The following is an 18070-nucleotide window of genomic DNA, read 5'->3' as shown; positions in this document are numbered from 1 at the left end:
TTGTCCTTCACCAGAGCTTATTAATATATATATATTTTTAGGGCCACACCTGCGGCATGTAGAGGTTCCCTGGCTATGGACAGAATGGGAGCTGCAGCCACAGCCACAGCAACATGGGATCTGAGCCGTGTCTGTGACCTACACCATAGCTCACAGCAATGCCAGATCCTTAACCCACTGAGCAAAGCCAGGGATCGAACCTGCATCCTCATGGATGCTAGTTGGATTCATTACCACTGAGCCACAGCAGGATCTCCCACCAGAACTTATTAGGCCATAAGGTCTAGAGGTTTGTGTAGGCTTATCTGGAGTAGCCTCCTCGGTGTGGAAAGTAACATAGTGTCTTTTCTATCAAAGGAAATCTTGGTTACTCCATTTTGCTCTGGGTTTTTGGCAGAAACGCCTTCCTGCGACGCCCCTCCTCTTTCTCTCTTCTCCCAGTAACAGTTTTTTTCAAATTAGCCAACTGGGAAGAATGTGGGCCCTGACCTGACCAATGGGAAGGGGACAGGTACATTACCTGCGTTAGGGATAAATAGGGAGGGTCTTTTCTTCTTTGCTCGTACTTTTTGCTCGACACTGGTGTCCAGATAGGCTCAGAGAAGGAAACCGACTTGACACTCGGTGTGTAGCCACCCCGCCCCCACCCCAATCCATTGCACTTTCTTCTATCCTGTGCTGCCTCAAGACTTAAAACAAATCATCCATAGCGCTGCTTTTCACACACTCATGGCCATATGAATCGCTTAAGGATCACTTTAAAATACAGATTCTGATTGGGTGGGACAAGGTGGAACTTGAGACTCTGAATTTCTTTTCTTTTCTTTTTTTAGGGCTGCAGATGGAATCCGCAACCTCAAGGTTACTAGTCGGATTCGTTTCTGCTGCACCACAATGGGGACTCTGAGACTCTGCATTTCTTTTTTTTCTTTTTGGTGTGTTTTTGCCTTTTCTAGGGCCTCTCCCTCGGCATATGGGGGTTCCCAGGCTTGGGGTCTCATCGGAGCTGTAGCCGCTGGCCTATGCCAGAGACACAGCAACACAGGATCCGAGCTGAGTCTGCGACCTGCATCACAGCCCATGGCAGCACTGGATCCTTAACCCACTGAGCAAGGCCAGGGATCGGACCTGCAACTTCATGGTTCCTAGTCGGATTCATTAACCACTGCGCCACGACGGGAACTCCCAGACTCTGCATTTCTAACGAACTCCTCGATGTTGCCAGGGCTGCTGGTCCATGGACTGTATGTACTGTGAGTAGCAAGTAGGGAAAGAGCATAAAGAAGCTGTGGGTATTAGAAAGTCAAGGAGGGAGGTCCCTGGTGGTCTAGGGATTAGGATTTGGTGCTTTCACCAAAGCGAGCCCTAGTCTGGGAACTGAGATTCCCACATCAAGCTGCTGCACATCATGATGAAATAAATAAATGAAAAAAAAAAAAAAAGAAAATCAAGAAGGGGAGATCCCGTCATGGCTCATCAGAAACGAACCTGACTAGTATCCATGAGGATTCAGTTCCATCCCTGGCTTTGTTCAATGGGTTAAGGGTCTGGGCATTGCCTTGAGCTGTGGTGTAGATAGCAGCTCGGATGTGGCATTGCTGTGGCTATGGTGTAGGCCAGCAGCTGTGGCTCTGATTTGACCCCTAGCCTGGGAACTTTAAGTGCAGCCCTAAAATAAGTAAATAAATAAAAAGGAAAGAAAGTTAAGGAGTCCCGTCCCTGCCCCACCCCCACAAGAAGAGGTCACTGGATCACTTGCTCTCCTTTTCCCAGGGAACACTCAGCTCCAGGTGGGCCAGCAGACTAACCAACAAAGAGAAAGTCTGTTGGGGGCAGGTGTGTTGGGGTACCCATTCTGGCCTGAGCAGAGAGCATCTCTGGAAATCACGGTAGACAGGGCTATGAGTACATCCATGCCTGCTCTGAATTTGGATGAATAGGTTTTCCCACCCATCCACCTGTCTCTAAATGGATAGCTGATATTATGGAATCTTCTCACCTTTCTTTCCTCTCCTGAGGCAGATGCCCTTACTCCTCTCCCATACTCCTTCCCTGTTCTGACCACTGGGAAGTTCCACCTATGTCTAACCTCCAGCTGAGTGGGATCTCTCCCACCTCATCTTAGGAAAATGGGTGGGGAAATAGGCGGGACAGAAGTGAGAGATTCTTTTTTTTTTTTTTTTTTTTGTCTTTTTGCCATTTCTTGGGCCGCTCCTGCGGCATATGAAGGTTCCCAGGCTAGGGGTCTAATTGGAGCTGTAGCCACCGGCCTACGCCAGAGCCACAGCAACTTGGGATCTGGGCTGCGTCCGCAACCCACACCACAGCTCACGGCAATGCCGGATCATTAACCCACTGAGCAAGGGCAGGGATCGAACCTGCAACCTCATAGTTCCTAGTCGGATTCGTTAACCACTGCGCCATGACGGGAACTCCAGAAGTGAGAGAGTCTGAGGGAGGGCAGTTCCCTGGAGGAAGCTGATAGAAATCCTAGGGCTGTAGTGTCCGCTGGGTCTGATGATGGTACTTGGTCTGGAGGGTGTGAGACCTCAGGGTAGATTGAGGATCTGGCAAGAAGAGAACCATAAACCCACCAGGAGCAGACACTCAGGGCATCCAGCACAGGGCTGAGGAATTGACACACCCTGAATCTCACAGGAAGTATCAAGTGAGATGGAGCTTAGAGGGGTTGAGTAACTTCTCTAGGGTCACACAGCTCTTAAATGAGAGTGGAAAGCAGGACCTTCATTTGAGATTTAGAGTATTCTATATTCCCATCATGCTCAGTGGAAACGAATCTGACTAGCATCCGTGAGGATGCAGGTTCAATCCCTGGCCTTGCTCAGTAAGTAGGTTAAGGATCCGGTGTTGTCATAAGCCATGGCTTGGATCCCGTGTTGCTGGGGCTGGGGTGTAGGCCAGCCACTCCGATATGATCCCTAGACTGGGAACCTCCATATGCCTCGGGTGTGGCCCCCAAAAGACAATAAATAAACAAATAAATAAATAAATAAAGGTTTATAATATTCGTGGGAGTTTCCTTGTGGCACAGTGGGTTAAGGATCTGGCATTGCTGCAGCTGGAGCGCAGGCTACAACAGTGGCACGGTTTGATCCCTGGCCCAGGAAAGGTGTGGCCAAAAAAAAAAAAAGACTTTTAAGAATATTCAGCTACGTAGGTGGGCTACCAACACTCTCTTCTACCCCCACACAGAAAAAAATCTAAAATACGAAGCCAAAGTGGGTCAAACTCCGAGTTTCCTAAATGCCGCACCCTCTTCCCAGCCTCTCTTGTGTTTGTGAGCGTCCCTCGAGGATCCTCAAGTGTCTGAGGAGCTTGCTGGTGCTGGATGTGGAAATCCTCACTGCTGGTAAGTCCTGCCAGATGTCTGCCCTCAAGTCTGTCCTTTTCTGCCGGAGCCCCTAAGCTGGCTGTGGGGAATCCTCAGAGAGGGACAGGTTTTTTTAAATTTAATTTTATTTTTTGTCTTTTTGCTTTTTCTAGGGCCGCTTCCCGCGGCATATGGAGGTTCCCAGGCTAGGGGTTAACCACTGTGCGAAGATGGGAACTCCAAGGGACAGGTTTTTGCTTTCCCTTCACCTCCAAGAATTGGTCTTGCTGTTTAACCTTAATTCCTTGTGCTTCATGTTAACCCACCCTCGGGGGACAATGCTCCCAAGGCTGGGGGAGGTGGTCCCACTTGGTCTCACTCCCCCATCTTTCAGCGCCTTCCTGCTTGTGCTGTGAGCTTGGGGTGGCTCTAACAGGCTCTGCGTGGGCCCTCCAGCCCCTGAGGAAATGGCCTAAGAGGACAAGTATTGAGAACCATAAATCACAAAGAATCATAACCTAATCTTGAATGATCAGAGAGCTTGCGCTTAAGCACTTTGTGTTTCTTGAAGGATTATAGCAGTGAGCAATTATTATTGTCATCATCACCATCATTCTGATTACTAATACTATGATTAATTATTCCCTTGGCCAACACACACGCTCATTACAACACGTGTAGGTTTTAGGTCATTGTTTAAGAAAAACAATAGAGAGAATGGTGATAAAATAGAGAGGAAGCCTTAACCTAGGGCTTGGAGCCAAAGGAAATGTCCAAAGCAGATTTTACCCTTTCTTTTTTTTTTTTTCTTTGTCTTTTTGTCTTTTGTAGGCCGCATTCGTGGCATATGGAGGTTCCCAGGCTAGGCGTCTGATTGGAGCTGTAGCCGCTGGCCTACACCACAGCCACAGCAATGCAGGATCCGAGCCGCGTCTGCAACCTACACCACAGCTCACGGCAATGCCGGATCCTTAACCCACTGAGCAAGGCCAGGGATCGAACCTGCCACCTAATGGCTCCTAGTCAGATTTGTTAACCACCAAGCCACAATGGGAACTCCAGGTTTTACCTTTTTAAGAGTTTAGTTAACATGAATTGGGCCCTAATCTTGCACCAGCGCTGGGCTTGACAATCTTTTTTTCTTATTATTTGTTTGTTTGTTTCTTTTTTTGTCTTTTTAGGGCTGCATCTGCGGCATAAGGAGGGTCCCTGGCTAGGGCTTGAATCAAAGCTGCAGCTGCCCGCATACGCTGTAGCCACAGCAACATGGGATCCAGAGCCTTGTCTGCAACCTACACCACAGCTCAGCTCACCACAGCTCACCTGAGTGAGGCCAGGGATTGAACCTGTATCCTCACAGTTACTAGTCGCTTTCATTACTGCTGAGCCACTGTGGGGACTCCTTTCTTATGTTATTTCATTGCATCTTCACAACAACCCTTCATGGTGGGTATCATTATCTCTGTTTTGCAAGCAGAGGAAATTGAGGTTCAAAAGATTAGGAGATTTGCATAAGATCCCAGGGAAGGTGGTGGAGCCGGATGGAAACAGGTCTTTCTAACTCCAGGCTCGGAGCTGTAATCAGTCAATCAGGGCAGGAAAGTTGAGGATGAAACTAGGGAGCAGAGTCAAGGCTGGCAGGGGCCCTTGGTCCTGAAGGAGGCGCTGCAGCCTAAACCTAAGAGGTGAGCTCTTTGCCAGAAAAATAATCAAGGGTCGGGGTGGTGGGGGGGCAGGAAGCCAGAGGACAGTCAGCTGGGCAGAATGGAAAACAGAGAGGGTGAGAAAGCCAGGAACATATACAGAATTAAAAAAAGGTCAGAGTTCAAGACCAAGGCTGCCTCTCTGCAGAGTAGAAACTTGCATCCAAAGTCACTTTGTTGTTGGGCCTTCTAAGCGGCTAAAGTGGATTGGCCGCCTAATCTGATTGATTGGACGCAACGGAATCTTCTCAGTGACTGCTTGATTGATGCGGTGGAAAAAATGGCCTGTATATAAATACGAAGGCGGCCGAAAGAGAGGGCAAGAGAATCAGCGGTGAAGAGAGTGAATCAGAGAGAATGAGATAGAGAAATAGCATCTCGGAAATCAAGTGCTGTGGACACAGGCGAGGTCCAGATATAGCCCCGAGAGAGCGAAACCTCGGGGTGGAGAAACCAGCCTGGAGGGACAACCAAGGAAACACAGAGACGGTGGTCTCAGGGGTGAGGGTTTTGGAGGGCGGATATTTTCTGCTTGTTAGCATTGAGCAAACTGCGCATCTCCCATCCCTCTGCCAAATCCCCAATCTGATTAGAAGCCTCTGGTCTCTCCCCTGATCTCAGCCCCCAAGTGGTGAGCAGTTAGTCCTGAGACGTCCCTTAATGCTATTAGTGAAAGCGGCTTAGGTGGGAGAGCCAGACCGGCTGGGGGCCTGGAAAGGGCAAAGCCAACACCTTTTTCCTTGGGGACTTTGGGGGAGGGGCAGGGATAGATAGACGTCCTTCACCGAAGCACCAAGGGCATCTTTTTCCTCCTGCAAAACCCAGAAAGGCTAGGGCAGAGAAGATGCCCTTGTTTTTTTTTTAGGGCTGCACCTGTGGCACATGGAGGTTCCCAGGCTAGGGGTCGAATCGGATCTGCAGCTGCCAGCCTATGTCACAGCCACAGCAATGTGGGATCCGAGCAGCGTCTGCCACCTACACCATAGCTCACGGCAATGCCAGATCCTTAACCCACTGAGCAAAGCCAGGGAACAAACCTGCATCCTCATAGATGCTAGTCAGGTTTGTTTCCTCTGTGCCACTTTGGGAACTCTAGAGGGGATGTCTTCTGGAGGCTTCCTGGCTGGAAATCTGGCCAGCTGAACCCTGTCTCCCTCCTGCAGCCTCAGCTCTTCCTGCCATCTGCCCACACCTGCTAGAGGCACCTCCTTCCATGTGTCTGCCCCAGCATGGTCCACCCTGCTTCTCCTGGACCCCTGCTTCTTCCTTCCCAGGACTGAGCCCCATCTCCAGGCTCCCTTTCCACCTGGTTCCCCCCCCACACATCATGTCTCAGATACTTACCTTCTCCCCTACCCCCCAGCCCCTTGTCTCTGACTCTGGCCCCTGGGGGTCCCTGGGGGCCGTGGGATATAAAAGGTTTGTGTAACTCCGTGGAGTAGAAATCCAAACCCAGACACCCCTATGCACTACCCCCAGACCCGGCAGGAAGGGCAGTTAAAAATCATGGAGGGGGAGTTCTTGTCGTGGCTCAGTGGTTAACGAATCCGACTGGGAACCATGAGATTGTGGGTTCGATCCCTGGCCTTGCTCTGTGGGTTAAGGATCCGGCATTGCCGTGAGCTGTGGTGTAGGTTGCAGACGCAGCTCGGATCCCACGTTGCTGTGGCTCTGGCGTAGGCCGGTGGCTACAGCTCCAATTAGACCCCTAGCCTGGGAACCTCCATATGCCACGAGAGCAGCCCGAGAAAAGGCAAAAAGACCAAAAAAAGAAAAAAAAAATATATATCATGGGGAATGTTGCAGACCCCTCAGGGACCCAGGGGTTGTGGGGTGGGAACAGGGGTGTCAGGAGAGCAGCTTGTAGCCCAGAGCCAGCCCTCCCTCAGTCTGGCCCCCTCCAAGTCTCTGTTTCACTTTGTGTTTGACCTTTAATCTTCAGCTCGTTTCCTCCTTCATAGAGTTTCCCTCCTCTACCCTCTTGAGTCTCATTCTTCCTCCTTTCCATTTCCCCAGCGCCATTCACTTTCTTGTCTCTCTCCTATCCATCCTTTTTGGTCTCAGTTTCCCTTGGTCTTTCTGCTCCTGTCTTGTGTCTACAAATCCTGAAGTCTGTCCGTCTTGCCTCTCCTGTGCCCTTTTCCCCCTTAGATCGAGTCTGTGCCTCATCACCTCGCACCCAGCCTGCCCTCCGTGGCTCTATCTCTGGCTCTGATTGTCACTTTGTTTTCTTACCTCTTACTGTTTTCCCCCTGCCCTCCTGTCTCTCACCCGTGTTCAGAGCTAGAAACTGAACCCAGGCTTCCCAGCTTCCTGGCCTGGCTCTTCCAGCCCCGCCCTGCCCAGCACCCTCGAGCTCTCCCCCAGCGCAGGCTCAGTGTCGGTTCCTTTCATCTCATTCCCATCAGCTGGGCCCCAGGGGATCCCCCTGCCTGGACACCCCCTGATCCTTCCCTTCATCATCCCCCCCACCCCCCGACCCAGGGGACAAGAAATCCCCTCCAGTAGGTGCTGAGGTGGCTGAGGTCCCAGGCCGGCCAGAGGAAGTGAAAGCTCCGGGCCAAGTGCTGAGCTGGGATGAGCTGGCAGGCCTGCCTGGGGCTGAGTAACAGGGACCAGGAATGCAGCAGGCAGCAGGCCTCCCGGGGCGCTCTCAGCAGCTGGGGGCCCCCTGACACCTTCTGACTCAGTCCCCAGCCCTCAGTGCCCTGTCTGCCTTCAGCCACCACCTCAGCTCTGGCCCTCGTCCTCAATCTTACCGTGAACTCCAACTTCAGCTTCCACTAAACCCAACCCCAGACTCTATCCATGTGCCCTGGACCTCTCTCCACGGGGCTCCAGTGCCCTTGAGCAGGGCGAGAAATGCATTGGAGGTGGAGTGGCAGCCACGCCACTCTTCCTCTTGGTAAGGGGATGGGGAGAGAGGCAGAACCTCTGCCATAGGAGCATCGCTTTCTGTGCGTGTCCAGCCTCACATGACTCACATCTGCCCCCACCGTCACAGGGGTGCTCCTGACCATGGGGCACACAAGCCCTTAGACTGCAGACTCCTTGGACCTGGTTCTTGAGGAAGAAGCCAGGAGTCCAAGGAAGTGAGGGAAGCAGGTGGATGGGGCAGAATCCCTTCACCTCCTCGGAGACTTCACTCCATCTCTGCCTGGCTCAGATGCGAGCACAGCCTTCGCTCTGCCCTCCCTGGGACCACCTCCTGCTCCTTCCCATGCCCATCCTGTGATGCCCACACCCTCGGTGTCCTCATCCCCTGCCCTGGCCACATGGATGGCAGCAGCGAGCTGGCTGAGACATGGAACTCCCTGTAGGTACAGACAACGGGACATGGGAACGGCTGAGCCTGTCATTCATTCAGCCCCCAGAGCCCGACTCAAGCCCATTAATCCCAGGAATCTTATCTGCCCCAGTGAGCCGACATCTGACCCCAGCTGTGCCCCTTCTGGGCAGAAGAGTCTGCTGCCGTGCCCGACCGGCTCCCTGTACGAGATCCCCTCCTCCTCTGCCCTGACGGGCCCAGTACCTGCCTCTGCGCTGTCCACACCTGGATGGAAGAGCCCGGTCCCCTCTTGGCTGTCATCCTCACCCAGTGCCTGGGTCTCCATTCTTCTCCCCCTTCCCAGTTGCCCCACGACTGGCTCCACAGCCGCCAAGAACCCCTTACCTCGGCGCAGCCACCAGCCCCAGTTCTGTCCAGCGGCTCCTTCTGGCGCACTCCTTGCCCAGAGACCCCTGGCTCGCTCATCACAAGCTGAGTTAGGGTTACTTAAAATGAGAGCAGGATCTCCAAGCTCCCAGGGGAGCCGATGTGGTTTTCAGACAATAGCATTAACCCTTCGGGGGCCAGTGGCACCACGGCCCTGAGCTCCCTCCACCTCTATTGGGGGGTGGGGTGGGAGGGAGTGTCTTTCCCTGGGTCCTTTGCATCCAGAGCCTACATCTGGGGCAGATGGCTCTTAAAACACAGAGACTGGTGAGAGAGCTACTTTTGCTTCAGTTTTAGGTAAAGGGACACTGAACTGCAGGGAAGTCCTTCCCATGATCTACCCTTCCCACTAGAAGTCGAGCCTTCTCTCAGGAAATGTCCTGTGGAATTTCTGGAAGAGAACCCCCTTCACAACCCCCGACTCTGCCTCCCTGACACTATCTCACTCCTGTTTTCGCCTCTGAGTCCGTGGTCCCACCTCTGCTCACATACTGGTGTCGAACCCTCACAATTTGTTGCTTTCCTCTTGATCTCAAGTACAAAAGGATACCGATGATTTACCCAATGGCCTTTTCTCTAAGGTGTTTAAAGCCCTTATTATGTCTCTTTCCTCTGAGGGCTCTAGAAAATAGATTTTTTTCCCTTTTCTTTATAAATACGACTCAAAGTTAGACAGCAAGAAGAACTTCCAACAACATCATAAAACAGACAGCCGAAAGTAATGGCCGGGGCATCAGATACCCTGCTAGAGAAACAGCAGGAACAGGATAAGGCGGTAGGATTCCAGATGACACTGGGGAGCATGGGGAATTGAGGTACCTGACCCCAAGGGAATCTAGAGGAAGGTGAATGTCAAAGATCAGAGCCACTCTTTTGAAAGTCCTGGGGACTAAGGGACCCTGGAGCCTGTTGGGCCTGCATCCAATCTCCCCAGTCCCTGGCGGGGAGGAAAAGATTGATGGCTGTCATTGGGGAATCAATATGATTTTCTTTTTTATTTTTTTTCCCCCTCCTTGACTCTGGGAGGCCAAGTTTCTCTCTCCCCCACTCCCCCATCATTACACAGCCCCTCCCAGCCTTGAGCTGATGGAGATGGGAATGGAGGGCCATGGAATTAAATTCTGGGGGTTGTTTTCTGGTTAAATCAACCGAAGCTAACATGATGGAAAGGTGAGAGAGAGAGAGAGAAGCTGATTGATGGAAGAGACAGGAGCCAGGGGCCACAAAGAGAGGGTCCTTGTCAGGGTGGAGGGGGGGAGGAGGACAGGGCTCCGAGCCCATCGAGGGCAGAGAGGAAAGAGGTTATAAGGGAGGGATGGTCCAGAACCCCGTGGCAGGGAGGTGGAGGCAGGGAGGAGGGAGGAATATTAGCCAGGATAAGCTGAACTTGATCTCCATAAAAGACAGAGGGCTATAGCCAAGACTGAGGTTAGTGCCAAGACCTGTCACCCCAGGTGTTTCTCTTAGATGTCACCCAAATTGCTGGCTTGGCCCCTTGCTCACCTTCATCCCATTCCATCTCCTTTATTTAATCATTCAGGACCATTTGAATTCAGAGCAGGAAGATGCTAAGGCAGGGGAGAGGATTCTGGAGAGGAAGGACCACTCCCTCCACCCCTTTCCCAGCATGAAGCTCCCATTCGAAGAGCAGATCATAGCAGAATCTTTACTGGGGGTACTGACACCTACACTGCTGGCCTGGAGCCCCTGGGTCCTTCAGACCCCTTGCTGCCACCACAGGCTCCCCTGGGAGGGCAACATCTGAAAGGTCTCCAGGGAAGGAGGCTCACGGCGCTTCTGCTTTCCCACTTCCTGCCCCAGTCCCAGCTCCCAGGAAAGTCCCTCACGTTGCCAACTTGAAGCCCTTGCGAGAACCAGAGCAGCTGCTTCTGAGGCAATTAGGGTTTCACCTTTTTTCTTTTGCTGCTCCACGCGATGTCCCTACCCACTTCCTCTCCTATTCCCGTAAACCTGATCAAAGGGGCCCCCCCACCCCACTGCCTCTACCGTTCTGTCCAATTCACGATGTAATTGCTGACCCTTATAGAGGAGTCTGGGTGTGGGATTAGAAAGTGGGCACAGATGGCTTCTGGGGTGGCCCTTGGGGCCTCCTCTATTTATTTCCCAAGACAGGCGAATGGCCTAGTGCCCTCTGGAGAGGGAGGGTCCACTGACAAATTCCAGCCTTTTCCTTTGCTTTTTCGGCCTATGGAGGTTTCCAGGCTAGGGGTCCAATCAGAGCTACAGCTGCCGGCCTACACCACAGCCACAGCAATGCAGGATCTGAGGCATGTCTGCGACCTACACCACAGCTCACATCAATGCCGGATCCTCAACCCACTGAGTGAGGCCAGGGATTGAACCTGCAACCTCATGGCTCCTAGTCAGATTCGTTTCCACTGCACCACGATGGGAGCTCCAGCCTCAACACATTTTAAACTGCCTTCACCCCTGCACCCCAATGGTGTATCTATTAACTGTGCTTGGCCTGATGCAGCCCTCCCTAAACAACCCTGACACAGCGACTCAGTAGTGGAGCCAAATGAGTCGAGGTAGAGACCCCATCCCTATCTGGAGACAGGAGTTGGCAGAAGGCAGTTCTTCCCACTTTGGGGCTTAGAACTGGCTCTGAGGGTCACCCAGGGTCCACCTGGAGAGGGGTCACTCCTAGCTGGGGTGGGGGCGGTGCAGGGCGGGGCTGGGAGGAGCCCCTTCCCTCAGCTCCCCTGCCAGCCCCCAGGGCTTAATGGCACAGACTCAAGCTCATAGGGGGCTTTCACAGCAGCAACACGAAGGATGCTCTATTTGAGTCTCAAGTAGACTTTTCCTATTCTAGTTAGTGACTTTTTTTCATACTTGAGTAACCAGCAGAATAGGCTAAATTCCCAGCCTATCGACACTGTCTGACATACTTTGTATCAAGACCTCACCATCCTGAATGGGTCCTCCCAGGTCTCCCTGGTGCCTTGGCAACCAACTGACATTAATATGGGCAGGACCCGGATGGGATCATACCCTGGGGAGGGCTTCTTCTCCAGGTGTCCCTGAAGATGTGGGGCTTGCCAGACAGGGTGGTACCATCTCCTCCCTGAGGAACGGGGAACGAAGGAAAAGAAGAAGCCTCCTCTTCCTCACTCTCCTTGTTCTTCTGCCCGGGATTTGGCCTGGGGCCGTGGCAGCCAGTGGAGTGAAGGTGGGGGACTTGGCTGTTTGTAGGAGGGTCTGTCGGCCAGTCCAGATGTGACAGAAGGAGAATATCCCCTGATAAGCACTCCTTGCCAGCTGTGGGGGGAAAGGGGCTCATTCCCCTCGAATTCCCCACCAGCTCCCCAAGACTGGGTGGAGCCCAATGAAGCCCCATTGGAGGAGTGATGGTGACAGATGGGGACCTGGAGAAGAGAGAAGGGCGGGGGACAGGGACATCCCTGAATGGAGGGGCTAAGGTCCTCCAGTGGCAGGGAAGGCAGGAAAAGATAAGGAGGTGCCTGGTGAGCTTTTGGGGTCAGACTTAGGGAGACAAAGAAGAGGCGGAAGGAGAGAGGAAGAGGAGGAGAAGGAGTTGATGAGGCAGAGGGAGGAGACCAGGATGGGGGATGCCAGAGGAGGTGCAGCAGGAAGGAGGCAGGCTGAGGCAGCCCGGGATGCAGCTTTGGGATGTGGGGCTGGGGGGAGGGGAGCTGCGGGTGAGTGTCTGCAGCCAGGAAGGGGGGGGGGCAGCTGCGGTGTCGGTGGCGGCTCTTCATGTCCCATTAGTGGCAATGGAAGGTGACATGCGGGGATCGATACCAATCGAGGCAACAGACTCCCAGTAATAAACCCATTTCACTCACACTTCTCCACCCCCAGCCCCCGCAGCCCGACCCTGAGAGGGGGAGCCAGGCCTTCCCACGCCTGACCCCCTCTCCAGAGAGGCTGCTCTCAGGGCTGTCTCCAGCCCTGGGTCTGGGCCGGGGGTGGGCAGGGCCCACCAGGCAGGAGGAGTCCTCAGCAGGCTGGGGGTGCATGCTGGCTCCCTGGTTCTGTGAGGCTTGGGCCCAGGGTCCCCTGAGACCTCCAGGCTGGGCCCACCTCCCAAACCCAGTGGTATTTCCAAGGCAGGACAGGGAAAAGCTCTGGCATTTGTTGATCAGCTCAGCCCGTGGGTGCAGGTGAAGGCGTCTTTGTGCTCCTGGATCTCATGCTTACCTCTGTGTGGGTGTCTGAATGTGGATCTGTGTGTCTCGGAGTTGTAAAATGCGTGTGTATCTCTCAGCCGATGTAGGTCTCCATGACCGTTTGTTTTTCTGCGTAGGTGTTTGTGTCAGTTTTTGTGTCTCCATTGTGTGTTGTTGTGTGGTGTACTGTGTGTGCCTACCGGTGTCCACACACCTGTCTCTGGGAATGTGGGTGAGACTGGGTTTGTGTGCGAATCTAAGCATGTGTGGCTGTGTTTTGTGGGTGTCTGCTTCTGGGTGTGTGGGTTGTGTTTTTGTTTTGGAGACTGTGTATGGGTGTCTCTGTGTAGCTGGACCTGTGTGTGTGTATGTGTGTGGTTGTGTTTGGCTTTGTCTCTGTGGACATGTGGGAAAATGCTGCTGGCCTCTTTGTATTTGTACCCAAACCTTGCTTCCATCTGGCTTTTTGGGCCAGGCCTCATGCAGTATCCCACCTTCTAGGTAGGGGGCCCCAAACACAAGACTTTCTGTACTAAAACCTGGGACCAAAAAAAGAAAAAAATTACGTTGGGGAAATAACAACAACAACAAAAAAACCTGGGACAATCTCAGACACACCAGGGCAATTGGTTACCTTTCTTCCAAGCCCACGGAGACAAGGAGGCCAAAGGGAACAGGTGCAAGTGTCAGGGAAGGAAGGATGAGAGAAAGATGGAATGTGAAGTGTTGAAGGAGAAGCTGGAAAGTTCTTAGCATTTGAATGGACAAAGAACTGGGCGGCGGGTGGGGGGGGGGGATGTCTGTGGGAGCAGTAAGAGGAATACTGGTTAGACTCAAGGAGGAACTTCCCCAGAGCACAGAGTTGGGAAGCTAAAATAGGAGGGGGAAAAAGATGGGTTGTCCTCTGCTCTGCAAAACTCTGGTGAAGTGTTGGGTTGGGCTCTGTGGTGGACACTGGCAAAGAGCCATAGTGCTGCTGGAGTTCCCATTGTGGCTTAGAGGGTTAAGAATCCAACTACTGGGAGTTTCCGTCACAGCGCAGAGGAAACGAATCCGACTAGGAATCATGAGGTTGCGGTTTGATCCCTGGCCTTGCTCAGTGGGTTAAGGATCTGGTGTTGCCACGAGCTGTGGTGTAGGTCGCAGATGCGGCTCTGATCCTGCATTGCTGTGGCTGTGGTGTAGGCTGGCAGTTGCAGCTCCAATTAGATCGCTAGCCTGGGAACCTCCATATGCTGCAAATTTGGCCCTAAAAAGACAAAAAAAAAAAAAAAAAAAAAGAATCCAACTAGTATCCATGAGGATGTGTGTTCAATCCTCAGCCTTGCTCAGTGGATTAAAGGATCTAGTGTTGCCTCAAGCGGCTGTGGTGCAGGTCACAAAGGAGGCTCGGATCCTGCATTGCTGTGGCTGTGGCACAGGTCGGCATTGGCAGCTCTGATTTGACCCCTAGCCTGGGGACTTCCATATGCCGCAGGTGTAGCCCCCCTCCCCCCAAAAAAGAGTGACAGTGCTTGCAGCTCATGGCAGGTAGGATGGAACCAGATGGACCCTCTGGGGGCTCCCACCCTCCTGCACACCCCTCACTGCTTCCTCTGGCTGCTCACTGGGTGGGGATGAAGCTGTGGGGCTCAGACATGAGCCCTTCCCCCTTCCCCCATTCAGATTGTGTCTGGATGCCCTGATTTGAGTCCTTCCCTGTCTTGGCTTGGTGGCCTCCCTGTCTCAGAGAGGACCGAGTGAGCCTGCAAAGCCCTGGGTGGTGTGCATGGTTGGAGCGGGGCGGGGGGGCGGGTGTCAGAAGGCTGCAGGAGGGAGAGATGGTTTATAGAGTCCTAGAATCTCAAAACTCCATGGAGCTTGTCTGAGCCTTACCCCTTGTGTTCACCATGGCATTCCTAGTTCCTACCTCAGTGCCCAGCACACAGCAGAAGTTGTGATGCCAAGAATCTTTGCCCGCCCCCCCAGGTCTGCTCTGAACATTTGCAGGTGCCTGTGCAAGAGTATAGGAGTTCCCTGGTGGCTCAGTGGGTTAAAGATCTGGTGTTGTTATAGCTGATTGAATCCATGGCCCAGGAACTTCTGCGTGCTATGGGCATGCCGTTCCCCCCCCAAAAAAAGATTACAGATGGTACCAACTCTAATGAAAAAAATAAAAACCATTAATTTTTTTTTTTTAAATTGGAAAAAAAAAAAAGAGTATAGATGGCTAGCTGGCCCCTGTGCCCACACTCAGGAGGGTGCGCCCAGGGTGGAGGCCCAGGCCTGCCCAGGCATTGCTCTGGCTTTTCGTGCCAGGGTGCCAGGAACCCAGAGTGTATTCTAGGAGGGACCAGCTGCAGGTGGATGGGTTCTCTTGGCCCCATAGACACCACACCCAGGCTTGGGGTGCTACTGTTGGCCAATTACAGTTTCAATATTTGCTGCCCCTCTGCCTAGCTGGTCTGTGAGCTGAGAGTTGGTGGATGGTGAGAAAGCTGAATCTTGTCCAGGATGTTATAGTATTCACTCCCCCCGGGCCTTGCCTTTATTTATTTATTTTTTTAAGGGATCCTTGGCATATGTAGTTTCCCAGGCTAGGGGTCCAATTGGAGCTACAGCTGCCAGCCTATGCCACAGTCACAGCAATGCAGGATCCAAGCTGCATCTGTGACCTACACCATAGCTCATGGCCATGCCAGATCCTTAACCCACTGAGCGAGGCCAGGGATCAAACCCACAACCTCACTGTTACTAGTTGGATTTGTTTCTGCTGTGCCACAATGGGAACTCCTGTTGTCTTTTTTTTTTTTTTTTTTTTTTAATCTTTTATATGGATTTTCTTGTCTATCCTGTCCTCAGCCAGGTCTTGTCCCTTGTCTCAGACTGGAGGCCTCAGGAAGCCAGGAGATGTTGCTCCTCAGATTCGGGTCTCCCTGGGGAAAGGGGCCTTTCTCCCTCAGTCTGTGGACTCCCTGGGCAGTGGCTGAGTCTCCTTCCCTTAGTTTTCCTTTCTCTGGCTGAAGGCCAGGTGGGCTGCCTGAGCCCTGGGGTAGGGGTTTGGGCCAGGGACCGGGATGAGGAGTGCCAGAGTGTGAGGAGGGTGGGCAGATAGGACATAAGGTTAAGAGCAGCCAGAGTGACAGAGGTAAGGCTCTGAAGACATTTTTTTTTTCTTTTTTTTCTTTTTAGGGCTGCACTGTGGCATATGGAGGTTCCCAGGCTAGGGGTAGAATTGGAGCTACAGTTGCCAGCCTACACCATAGCCACAGCAATGTAGGATCCCAGCCGCGTCTGCGACCTACACCACAGCTCATGTCAATGCCGGATCCTTAACCCACGGAGCAAGGACAGGGATCCAGAGAAGCCGTGTCCTTGTGGATACCATTTGAATTCGTTTCTGCTGAGCCATAAGGCTCTGGAGACTTGGTGGTGGAAGGATGTCCAAGACCCTGGCTGAGGAGCTGGGAGGATTCCGGGTCTAGCAGTGAGGGAAGCAGGATGGGGTGATGAGAAGAGACGGACTGAGGCCAAGGACTGTGCAGTTTATTCAGAGAACCTGGAATGGGTAGACATTTCCACTACCTAGGGCCAGGTAGGTTTCTTGAAAGAGAACTCAGGGGCTCCGAGGGCAGGCTGGTCTTACCTCCTTCTACCCACCCCCATCCCCCACTCCAAATGCCAACCAGGGCCAGGCTAACCAAACCTTTATATATATATATATTCTGTGTTAAGGAGCCTTGTGTCAGGCTGATAGGAAAAAACACCAGGGAGAGAGACGGAGAAGCCAAGAGAAAGCAGAACTCAAATGAGACCCAAGATAAAGCAATTACTTGATCAATACGGGTGAAATTGAGTAATCTAGCAGATCAATACCATGGGTAGGAGGTGGGGGGGAGCTCCCTGCTCTGAGCCCTGCTCCCCGGCCCACTCCTTCTGCAGCCCCCACCCACCTGCTTCAGCTCCCCCCTCCTGGGGAGTTCATCCCTAAGTCTGCCTTCCACCTCTATCTTTGCTCTCTGTCCTCCAAACATCAGCCCCCTGCCCCATCCCAGCTCCCAATCTGTGCTCCAGCTGCCACCCCACACCCAGGACACCCTCCCTGTCTCGTTGCCCTCACCCATTCCCTCTTCTCCCATCCCAAACTGATCCGCTCTCAATAGCCCCCTCTTTCTCCATCTTTCCCACTCTCACCTCCTCACCCTCAGTGGGGGCCCCAGCCCAAGCCAGCTGGCTCGCCCACTGCCCACATTGTGTCCTGAGGGTAAATGCAGATAAGTAGTTCCCCCAACTCTGCATCAGGTAGGAGCCCTCTAATGACCACAATAGGTTTTGTTTGTTTGTTTGATTTCTGTCTTTTTAGGGCCATACCCAAGGCATATGGAGATTCCAAGGCTAGGGGTTCAATCGGAGTTACAGCTGCCGACCACAGCCACAGCCACAGCAACGCAGGATCTGAGCTGTGTCTTTGACCTACACCACAGCTCATGGAAACGCCAGATCCTTAACCCACTGAGCAGGGCCAGGGATCAAACCTGCGTCCTCAAGGATAGTAGTCAGATTCATTTCCACTGAGCCGTGATGGGAACTCCTTTTTTTTTTTTTTAAATGGCTGCACCCGTCACATATGGAAGTTCCCGGGCAAGGATCAAATCTGAGCCTTGGCTGTGGTGGCTGGTGATCAAACCTCCACCTTGGCGACCAGAGCCACTGCATTCGGATTCTTAACCCACTGTGCCACAGTGGGAAATCCCATCAGGGTTTTAGAAGGGGTCTTGGGCTCTGCTAATTTTTTTTATTTTTGCTTTCTAGGGCTGCTCCCGCGGCATATGGAGTTTCCCAGGCTAGAGGGTTGAATCAGAGCGACAGCTGCCAGCCTTCACCACAGCCACAGCAATGCCAGTTCCTTAACCCACTGATCGAGGCCAGGGATGGAACCCGCAACCTCATGGTTCCTAGTCGGATTCTTTTCTACTGCACTATGATGGGAATTCCTGAGCTCTGTTATTTTTTTCTCAGAAGGGGCATGGAGAGTGAGAACCCCCCAGTTCTGTGGGATACGAGTTTCTGTCTGCCAAGTCAGTATTGAAAATTCTCTGGTAACCAGGGAAGTTACAGGTCGCTGGGGGATGAAGAGAAAGGCTGTAGCGTCGTGGGGAGAGCACTGGAGGAGGAGCCAGAACCTCCT

The sequence above is a fragment of the Sus scrofa genome, chromosome 4 (assembly GCF_000003025.6).
Source record: "Sus scrofa isolate TJ Tabasco breed Duroc chromosome 4, Sscrofa11.1, whole genome shotgun sequence".
In the NCBI taxonomy this organism is placed as follows: domain Eukaryota; kingdom Metazoa; phylum Chordata; class Mammalia; order Artiodactyla; family Suidae; genus Sus; species Sus scrofa.
The sequence above is the reverse complement of the archived record's forward strand: the minus strand, read 5'-3'. Positions refer to the sequence as shown.